The sequence below is a fragment of the Sorex araneus genome, chromosome 1 (genome assembly GCF_027595985.1).
Source record: "Sorex araneus isolate mSorAra2 chromosome 1, mSorAra2.pri, whole genome shotgun sequence".
Lineage (NCBI taxonomy): Eukaryota > Metazoa > Chordata > Mammalia > Eulipotyphla > Soricidae > Sorex > Sorex araneus.
Genome location: NC_073302.1, coordinates 297568511 through 297579657, shown reverse-complemented (window position 1 = coordinate 297579657; position 11147 = coordinate 297568511). Strand labels below are relative to the sequence as shown.

At 48.1% G+C, this 11147-nt stretch overlaps 1 pseudogene; it reads left to right on the top strand.

The window, feature by feature from the left end:
* Positions 1–407: 407 nt before the first annotated feature.
* On the top strand, positions 408–549 carry LOC129400888 (small nucleolar RNA SNORA66; annotated as a pseudogene).
* The last annotated feature ends 10598 nt before the right edge of the window (positions 550–11147 follow it).

Here is an 11147-nt window from a genome sequence, read left to right as displayed (position 1 = left end):
AACTCGATTGTTTTCTGCATCCCCCTTTTTTAGGAATGTGCAAATCCACTTTCCAGTCTATTCTTCCCATGGGTGGCACGGGGCTTGGGCTTGCCCTATACACGTCACGGGAGATGAAATAAATGGCTGCTCACGGCTACTGGACAGCTTGCTTGTCCCCCCTGGACCCGTCTGGATGGGGGCTCATCCCTGATCCAGCTTACAGTGGGAGACGGAATGAACAGTGGGAAATCGAACTACCCGAATTCGATCTACAAACAAGGATGAAGACTTGGCTCTCTCCTCTTTCCCAAGCATCTTTTCCTAAGCTTGTGAGTTTGGGGACTGACGTCGACCTTTTGCCTTCGGAGTTATGACAAAGTTGAGGTGGGCTGAGGTGCTTGAGCTGGAGAGAAACTGGAGCCTTTGGGCAGCTCTCATTCACTTCATGTCTACTGAAAAAGAGAAAAAAAACCTGATGGGAACCAGGCTTGCTAAAGTAGCTGCAGTGATAGAAATAGACTAACTTCAGACGCTGTACTGCAGCACCTGTTCTATCCTAGTGCAAGGTCAAAGACAAAACAACCCTATTTATACAGAGCCGTAACACAGAACCTCTACGCTCCTTGTCTGAGCCTCAGCCTAACCTGAGAAAATGGGTTTTTCACAATCTAATGGGAGAATGGCCCAACTAAGGCCAATCCGCATTCTCCCCAACTTTTCTTGGGCAGAGGGGTGTTCAGGATACAGTATAGGAAGGACATGGAGGACAGTCCCTTGCAAGTAAGCTCCAAAATGCCAAAAAAAAGTTAATTAGGAGCCTTACTGTCTGCCATGGGGTCCCAAGACACAAAATACAGAAGCCGTTTTTTCCACAGTGGATTAACTAGTCTTCCCCAGGCAGGTGGGCTCTCTCCACTAGCCCATAAATGCCCTCGGAAGTCAGGCAAAGGTCGGGATGTTCAGAGAGATTCATGTATGGGTTTTCTATTGATCAAGTCAATGGAAACTTCAAAATACTGACTATACTTGCATCAACAAAATCTCTAAGGAAAGCAGAGAAGCTAACTCCGAGCTTCCGGTTGATGTGGGTGCAGGAGGAGTGAGAAATAATGGCCAGAAATTCCGTCTTATTCATCTCTGTTTGCCTCTCCTGCTATGGACGCGGTTGGTAAATATTTGCTCAATGCTTGGACCCAGGATTCCTCATTCTTAATCCCAGTGAAAGCTCCATATTCACTTCCAAGTAATTTATAATTTCGAGCACACACTTAACAAATCTCCTTTGGAATATCATTTGCAATTTATATCTTAGGAGAGTATGACATCAGATTTCACGGTCTTCTCCTGTTCTTGTCCATGTTCCTCCGTTGCTGTAGTAACCCAGTTGCCATGGATTACACTGCAGGAGTTGTAAAGGTCAGCAAAGACAGAACCCTGTCATTCTTCATTCAAAGGCAATTGTCCCTGAAAAATGTGACTTGCTTCAATATTTAAGACCTGGGCACTTATATTAAACTAGAATGATACTTCAGTTAAAAACCAATAATTAACCTTGTCTTCAACTGGGGGTCACCCTTTAAGAGCAATTTCATAAAGTGGACATTCCTCTGTCTTTCATTCTTGAGGTCCTAGATAGGTTTTAAATAATACGTCTCCTGGAAAAGCACACGGGTAATCGTTGCAATTTATTTTATGTTATTATCTAAGCCCTTGAGACCTTACAATCCCAGCTCTTCTCTCAGAGGTAATTGCACACATCTTGGGAATCTGAGAGATATTGTTAATATTCAGGGCACCGTTCATTTGAAAAGATTCGAGACCCACAGTGAAACACTGTCTTGATACCCTCCCTCAAAATTTAGTTTTAGACAAGTATAGGGTATTTCCTTTCTAGAGAATAATTTTCTTCAAAAATCACAGCCTTTGATGTCACGGATTTGCAATATGTATACTGAACGGCAGTTTTCATTTCAAAGTGGGGATTATGCAACTTGATTATGTTATAATAAAACCTTTTGGTTTATAAATTAAGACTGTATTCGAGGCACACATGATGCCATTATTCTTCTGATACTTTTCCCTTTTTGTCTGGCTAAGTTGTCTTAAAATCCAGTAGTCTCGGGTTCTGAGGTACATAACGGCTTACAAGGAAACTTAAGTGTTTTTATATAAGTACCATGAAATTTTGGCACCCACAACAGAAATGTGTAAAATGCAATTTTTCCTGCTCAAAGATTTTTCATGTTTAAGATTTCAGTATCATGAGAAAGTCATCAAATAATGTGAGATACTGATTTTTAGAACCATAGTGAAAGTATCTATGTCTAATTCATTCTCAATTGCCAGGAAGATAATTTCTGTGAACACATTTGAAACTCTGTCACTTAAAAAATTGCTGATTTTTATGAATTGATGACATAATTTTTGATTAGTTAAAACAGAAGAAATTAGTTATTCCTGACAGTATATAAGTTTTACAAAAATTGCAATGATCTATTTGTACTCAAATTCTTTATGTTCTCTCTCTCTCTCTCTCTCTCAAGCGAAAGTGCCTTTTTAGGACCTAGAGATCCATAACATTTTATGCCATGCCACATTACTGCCATTAGGAAAGGAAATAATTCTGATTTGCTTAGCTATTAAATACGTTGATTCTGCGACAGAAAATTATTTTCTTTGAGAAAATGTAATGCTATTCATCTTTCTACGGCTACAGAGAAACTCAAGGCAAGCTCTGATTTACTTGAGTGTGTAATTATAATCTTAATTGAAAGAGTTGTCAGTGAGTTATGCTACCATTTCTCTCAGCGGGATTTTGCACTTATATTTCAGCGTGAGCATGTGAACACAGATAAATTTTGGAAAATGAGACTGAAATTCATCACGAAAAGATTCTCCCCACCTCGTTCTCCTTTCCTCTCTGCAAACAAGTTTACAAGCAGCTGATCGTACTCTCATGATGAACACCGAGACTCAATTCATTAATTTCAACCAAAATTGTTTTTTCACTTATTCGGTTTTAGAGAAGGAAAGAATCGATTATTTTCAATACGTCTTTGCGAAGATTACTTCCTACATTCTTAAGATACTTAGCTGAAAAAAAAAAAAATAGACGCAGCTTGTAGGGACGAAGCCAGGCTGGGAAGGTTGTAGTACTTCCCCTTGACAATGCTGTATTTACATTAAACATACATTCAGAGTGTGCGTGCATTCTTTAAAAATTAGCTCCAACAAATGCGGTCTTGGCAGTTCTAGCCTCCTTCTCTTCTTTCTCCTGCTGGTGTCCCCTCTTGTGTTTAAGGCATTCCCTTTGATGTCAACGGGAGACCTTGAGCAGCAGAAAGAGGTTATTTAGAAGCACAAAAAGGCATAAGAAAATCAAATGGAAGGTTTCTATCAATGAGCTGAGCACAAAATCAAAGCGCACCAAGTATTCCTCCACTAGACCAATGCATTTACCAAACGCATACTTGCCCCTTCTCTCAGGAAAGGCCCTTCTGACTTGATTTTTGTCCCTTTCAGTACAAATCCGCCTTCCAGAATGGCACCCTCTTCGTGTTAACCCGCTAGCCAAGAAGGAGGCAGAGCAAGTATATATGTATTTTCAGGCAAAGTTAGCAATTCTCTAAGATCTGACTTGCTTATGGAGGTGATCTGATTGCCACCCAGATCAAGTTCCCAGGTTTCTGCGTGCACGGAAGACTCGGTTTCGCACGAAATCTCAGTGGCTTGCGACCCGCGAGATCCGCGCCCTTTCATCTTTCCACTCCTCCTGCGCCCCGCTCGGCTTTCTTTCTTTCTAGGAGGTTGCCAAGTGGTGCTTCCTGAGTGACAGACATTTCAATAGAACTCCCCAAATACAGCGGAACAAAGAGATCAAGGCCCGCTGGGAAGATAGAGCAGATTTTTTTTTTTTTTTTACAAAACAAAATGAATAGTTTTAATTATGTCTTTTCTGCCTGCCGGCTCCAAAGAGCCCTCCAGCCCACCCCAGCCTCCCTCCCAGGCACCCCCCGGAAAATCTGAAGTCAGCAAACATGAAACACTCGGACTCTCCCTTCACACCTTTTCACCAGGGAGGTCTGAAACCAGGCTGACTTCCAGCAGGCCAGCTTTGTCCTTCACCCTTCACGGACGGGGTGTGGGGCCTCCTGGTGCCACGGAAGCAGCCCCCCCCCCACGTCTGCGAGTGTCTGTGAGGTGCCCCCAGCAGCTGGCCCTAGATCTGCAGCCGCCGGCCAGCATTTACTCACTGAGTTCCCAGCCGCCCCGAATCGGCCGTCTGCTCCCGTGGCTGCCTGGACTCTGCAAAGGGTGGGCGAGTGCTGGGCAGTGCCAGTGGCCGCAGGCAGGCCGCAGAGGGTCCGCCAGGGTGCCGGGGTGCCTGCTGCCGTCCTGTGCAAGGCCAGCCATGGAGCTCTGAGGTGAGATCGACCCTTGCAATCCCGCGAGATGGGGAGAGAAGGAGACACGTGGCCCTGGAGGCCACTGGAAGGCCTGGCGTTCGTTTAGGTTTCACAACGTGGGTGGTGTGAGGGGCTGGAGCACCGGGCAGCACAGCGGGGAGGGCATTTGCTTTGTACGCGGCTGACCCGGGTTTGATTCCCAGCATCCCCTGGGGTCCGCCCCCCCCGAGCACCGCCAGGAGTAATTCCTGAGTGCAGAGCCAGGAGTGACCCCTGCGCAATGCCAGTGTGACCCAAGGAGAAGGAAAAAAAAAAGATTTAAAAAGTTGGAGATGTGGGTGGTGGGGGGAGGGGCGGGGGTCGTGCTTAGAGGTGCTCAGAGTGACCCCTCGCTTGGGTCTCAGGTGGGCCGCCTGAGAGCAGGCTTGGGGGAACGGTCCATGCTGGGAATGGAATGCAGGGCCTCACCAGCGGGCCGCATCCCCGCACTAAAGTCTTGGTTCTTGTTCTTAAAGAAACAAAATGGGGTGGGGTGGGTGCATTTGTACCACCCCCGGCAGTGCTCCAGGATTACGTCTGTACTCAGGGAACCCGCTGCAGTACCCGGCTCAAACCTGGATGGGCTGCATGCAAGGCAAGACCCGTGTCCACCGGACTATTTGTCTGGTCCAAGCCTTGTTGCTTTATTTATTTATTTATTATTATTATTTTTGCTTTTTGGGTCACACCCAGCAGTGCACAGGGGTCACTCCTGGCTCTGCACTCAGGAATCACTCCTGGCGGTGCTCAGGGGAATTGAGTTGGGTTGGTGGGAATCGAACCCGGGTCAACCGTGTGCAAGGCAAACGCCCTACCCGCTGTGCTACCACTCCAGCCCCAGTTGTTGTTTTATTTTTAATTATTTAATTAACTAATTTCAACTTATCCCTTACACTTTATATGAACACTGTGGCTTACAAAGTCGTTCCCAATGATTTGTCGCAGGCACTCAATGTCCCACCACCATCGCACCTTCCCTCCACCAGTGTCTCCGATTTTCCCAGCCGCCCCTTAGGAGCCTGCCCCCATAGGAGGCCCTCAATAACCACCGAATATCATCAAGTCTTGGTTTTTAGAATGAAAGACATTGACCCATGAGTGGGTACAAGTATCAGCCACTAGAAAAAAGTCACCCTCAGCAAACTTTGGATGGTCCGTGAACTTTTCCGAAGCACACACTTCATGAAAACAAAAATATATATTTGGTTATACATTTTTGAACAAAACTCCCAATTCTCTTTTCTTTGATGGTCCCTTCCCACATGAGGAAGGCTCTTCTGTATTGAGTCAATAGTTAAGCGTCCACGAGGAACGTTAGAAATCCTGCAGGAGAAACACCCGTGGCTTAAGCATTGCTGGTCAGTCTCCGGAGCTTCCAGTACCCCAGCCACTGTGACTCAGCAAAGCCGAGACCCACAACCACCGAGTCAGAGGGCTGGGATTCTTCGCCCAGAGCCCAGGAGCCCTGCTTCCGTCTGAGCCTGCAGGCCAGGCTGGTCTGGGTGGGAAGACCAAAGACTTGCTCTCTGAGTGTGCTCAAGTTTCACCTCAGCACACTTTCATGAATTTAATAAATAGTACACTGGAAGGCAGAAAGCAGAACCCAGGCACAAACCTACAGATAAACGTTAAGATTACAAATGGGGCCGCATTCTTGGAGTGCGGGGTTCCTGCTGGGTCTTATCTGAGCTGAAGAAAGAGCTCCCGAGTGTGAATCAGCAAGATTTCCGTGGATGCCTGCGCGCTGCTTTCTTATTATCTTTACGACTTTCCCTACTTGTCAGTATCTGCCTCTCTGCCCCTTTGATTCTGCGTGTCTCTCCCGGTCTCGCCCCCCTCCTACTCCTCCCTCTCTTTCTCTCCCCTGCTCTCCTTTCCCCCTTCGTTTCTCTCCCTTTCTGTCTTATTTCTTCCTCCTGCTGCTTCTTTCCTTCTCCCTTTCTTTCCCTCTTGCCCCGTCTGTCCCTCTCCCGTCTCTCCTGCCTCCATTGTCCTGTGCTCTTCTGCTCTTTTCTTGGATCTTAATTGTCAGCGGAAGAAGCCGACTCTTTCGAGTTATGTAAAAGGGACTTAATTAAAGGAAGATTGACTAGATCACAGACATCTTGGGAGGGCTACAGAGTCAGACTCGGGGCCAAACCTCCTGGAAAGGTGCCTCAAACCACAACCACAGACGTGGCCAAGTGAGGAAGCTGCCTGCTGGCCTCCAGCCTCTTCCAGGCGGCTCCTTCCATGGGGAACCCTGGTGGACAGCACCTGGGGGTCTCTGAAGCTTCTCTCGATGCCCCCAAGCCTGTGGAGGGGGAGACGCACAGCCCGTTTCCCTGTGTGGCTGCTCTCTGCATTGGAGTATGTGGAAGGGGAGTGTGTGGGGGGATGTCTCTTGGACCAGTAGAACCCACATACTTGGTTTCTTGTCCTACAGAACACTGGAGAAAATGCAGTTTTCTGGACTCCACTAAGGGGAGTCAGGATTCTCAGTGCTCAACTATTCTCACTTATGGCAAGAGTTTTTAAGAAGGTACTGGGTCTCATAAATACTCCTACAGGCATAGGAAAGTCTTATTATCACCACTCACTCTTAATGACCCACACAATTGTCCACTCATCTATTCAATTAGCTACTTATCCACCCATCCATCCATTCATCTGTCCATTTATCCATCCAACCATCCACCCATCTATCCACCCATCCATCCCATCCAACCACCCATCCACCCATCCATCCATCCATCCATCCATCCATCCATCCATCCATCCATCCATCCATCCATCCATCCATCCATCCATCCATCTACCCACCCATCCATCCATCCAACCATCCATCCACCCATCTATCCATCTACCCACCCATCCATCCATCCATCTCTTTATCTATCCATCCATCTCTTCATCCATCCTCTATTCGTCCATCCACTCACTCACACCCACTCGTCACGCATTCACCCACCCATCCAGCAGCTCACTCACTTGTCACCTCCATCCATTCCTCCACCCCAACACCCATCCTGCTTTGTTTTGATAAACACTTACTGTGGGCTAGCCGAGTGTCAGGGAAGGTACTGGAAACTTTGGGAGGAAAACAAGCAAGATCTAGATGCAACGTTCACGTCCTGCCTCATCTAATGAGACAGATAGACAGTAGGTAGGGGCGTGGGACTCCGAGTGTGTGCTGTGTCTGAGATGAGGCGCAGGCCAGGGTGGGGGACTGTCTCCCCCAGCCCCCAGCCCCCAGCCGTTCTTGATGTGAGCTGGGCCCCGGTCTGGGGAGCACGATGTGCGATCCCAGGGCCCCTCCCCGCACCTTCCTGGGTCCCTGCTGGAGCTGGGCAATGGTCTCAGGCAGGAGGGCAGCGGGCACGCTCCTCTCTGCACCAGGCCTCAGGGCCCTGGTGTTTCCATCGGCACAGTAGACAGGCTGCCTGCTGAACCAGGCCGGTCAGACCCCTTCGGAAAGAGGGGATGCGAAAGTGTCCCCTTTAAATAATTCAGTGTAGCCAGAGTCAGACAGATGAGTCTGGAGAGGAAATCAGAGGCCAGATCTCCCAGGACTAAAGTCTGTCTTGCTAAGGATTCATTTTTTTCCTCCCCCTTGAAGCTCTGAGGAGACACTGAAGAATTTTAATACCTTTTCCACTGTTCCACCTGGGAAACAACTTACCAGTCTCCTCGGCAGAGCTCAGCTCATCCGAGGCACTCAACTCTTCCTTGGCTAATAAAACAGGATTGATCTTTCAGCTTCTCCAACTTTACTAGTTCAGGTAGTCAATGCTTCAGTATCCGAGCGACAATTAGCCCGAGACCAGGCACGGGAGGGGCAGGCAGGGCTGGCTTTGTGCTGAGTCTGCATTCTTCAATCAAGGCCCGCGTGGCCTCCGCTTCCAATCCGTCCACGGAAAGGCCAAAGACACAGCACGTAGATTTATAGACCTTTTAAACCTGATGCTGAAGAAGTTAGACCACTTCACAGTGGCATTCACCTGGGCTTTAAGCCTTTTATTGGGATGATATGTTTTTCACATCGAACACGAGAGCTGGAGAGAAGGAGTTTGCATCCTTGGGGGAAAGGAGATCAGCATTAAAGTTGTATTTTATTATGGAGAAAATGCATAAATCTTAAATATTTTGAGTCGATGTCGCAGGCAAAGATATAATTTAAATTGCTTCACTTACTATAAGCAACCCTCTCAGAATGTCAAAATTATTTTAACATGAATTTTTTTTAATTGCTATCTTCTGGAAATGGTCACTTCTGCCTGAGGTTTAAAATCTTCATGCTATAGCATTTTTCTGAAACAAGATTAAGACTCACAGGGAAGAAGCATGTGCCTTTGAAGGTCTAGGAGGTTCTCTGGGGCCTTATTTAGGGCTATCATAAACCGTCACTTCATTTTCCTGGGGTGGGGAGACAGAACAGCAGGTAGGGGGCTGGCCTTGTGTTTGGACCCCCCCCCATATACGCTCTCCCAGCCTGCCAAGAGTGATCTCTGAACACAGCTGAGTGTTGCCCCAAACCAAAAATGAAAAATAAAAAAGAAAGGAAAAAACAAAAGAAAGTCTTTGCAGAGTTAAATTTGGAACACTGAGTACACTTAAATTCTACTTACCAATATTGATGTTCTATTGACTATATATAACCAGGGATGAATTAATTTGTCTATCTGCCATCCATCCCTCGGGGTGCTGTATTTAGATTAAATGCCTGAAGATGCACACATGGCAGAGAAAATTAGCTTCAATAAGTCGCTGACCATCATTGTTCTTCAGAAAAATAGAAATGAAGAAAGCAACCGTTAAGTTGATGTTCAATATTGGCCATTTCCCTTCTAGCTGAAATCCCAATTTAAACTCAATTTACTAGTCAATTTGAGCATGGATTAATAAAAATATGCACCCTACAAAAATAATGTGTGTGTCCCCGGAGGTTGGTTAATCTTTCTTCTTCCTCCTTCAGCCAGGGGTCCAGTCTGTGCTTGTCCCAGGGTACCTTCAGCCTGGGCAAAGGGCAAAGGACAGTTACCAGGGAGAGGGAGCGAGTGGGCCTCAATCGTGGCATATCCACAGGGGCAGACAGCACACCTCACAATACTCCCCCACTTCCACCACTGACTCAAGAAACTGAAGTTGATGTACATAGCTGTGCCAGGTACCATTAACTTTGAACACCTGAATATGTGAGAGGACTAGGTGGAATTTAAGGCTCTTTGCTGCAAAAATTGGGAACACAGCGAGGACCGTCACAAGTAGGTGGTTTATAGCATTGACTGTCCAGCTGTGGAATGGCGGGGGGCCGCCTCGCGCTCTGGAGTCTCAGGCTGGCTTGACCGTGCAGGCGTCCACGCCGGGGTGGAGGATTAATCCCAAGCAGCAGAGGACTAACGGTTTCCATCTGCCTGTAATGGTGTCCAATGTACCCATGACTTGGCCCTGTCCTATGCAGGCCATTCTCACAACTCTAGACATTGGTTCCCACAGTCGTCCTTTGAGTCCGAGATCACCGCTGCCAGCCGCAGGCCGGGCCTGGAGTCTGCAGATACGGCCGCCTTGCCTTCACCCCTCGGCATTTTCAGTTCATGGGGGTAAAGGGATAGATAACAATGGGACAAATGTAGAGGCCGGAGAGCTAGGTATGTCTACTTGATGAGCAGCCAGGAAAAACGGTGGTGAATTCTGAGAGCAAGGCAGAAGAAAGAAAAGCATCGGAAGGTGAGAAATCCCGTGTCTAGAGACTGGAAAAAAGACAAGAACTCAGAGCAAACTTCCTGATGCCACTAGCCCAGGAGCTGAAGAGCACAGAGGGCGGGAGATCGTGCTCGGAGGGGGAAGAGCACAGAGGGCGGGAGATCGTGCTTGGAGGTAGCTGAGCATGGGTCTGCTCATCGTCCTGAGTCAGGGCTGCTCCATGTCAGGACTGGGCAAGGGAGGGCAGGCAGGAGGCGGGGAACAGAGGAACACCCTCGAACCCGACCCCACGGTCCCGTGTGGCAGCGGGTGATGCAGGGCGAGTTCGTCTTTCTTGGACCGGCCTTCCTGGCCTGGCCTTGCGAAACGCCTGACAGGGCCTTTCCACTTCTTCTGTAGTTTATGCAGCCGAGTCAGGAGTGGGAAGCGTTCACTGTGACTTGTTCTGAGCTCGGCTCCCGTCAAGTTCAGTGCAGGCATTCCGAGGGCTGAAGAAAACGGTGCTGAAATCTTGCACCGAGGTGGTCCAGGCGGAGTCGGAACACACATACTCCGAGAAACCTGTTTCCATCGGAAGCCACGATGCCCAATGGAAGCTCGTGAGCAAAGAAGAATTGTTGTTTCAACAAATTAGAGTATTAAACATCCTCCACACAGAGTCTGTTCAAAATGGATTAAATAGATAAGTGGGATTGATGGCGTAAATGTGTAATCGACTCTGGGCGGCCTGTGCCAGTGGCTCCCCCCAAGCCCCCCGGCTGGAGCTGCTCTCCGGGGTCTCCGCCGCTCACGGGGCCCAGAGCCCAGCTGGCCCGAGAGGCTCTGCACCCCTTGGCAAGTCCGTCTTTCCTGTGGTTGTCCTTCCCCTTGGTCTCTAAGACTTGCTCCCTCTGTGTGTCCCCCCTTTCTCTCTGGCTTCTCTTCACACTTTCCCTCTGTTTGCTTCCTCCACACCCAAAGGTTCCAGCAAGTGCAATTTGGCAGTATAAATTATGCCCGCAGGAGTGAGCAGAGTTTCTCTCTCGGGTAGCTCTGCGT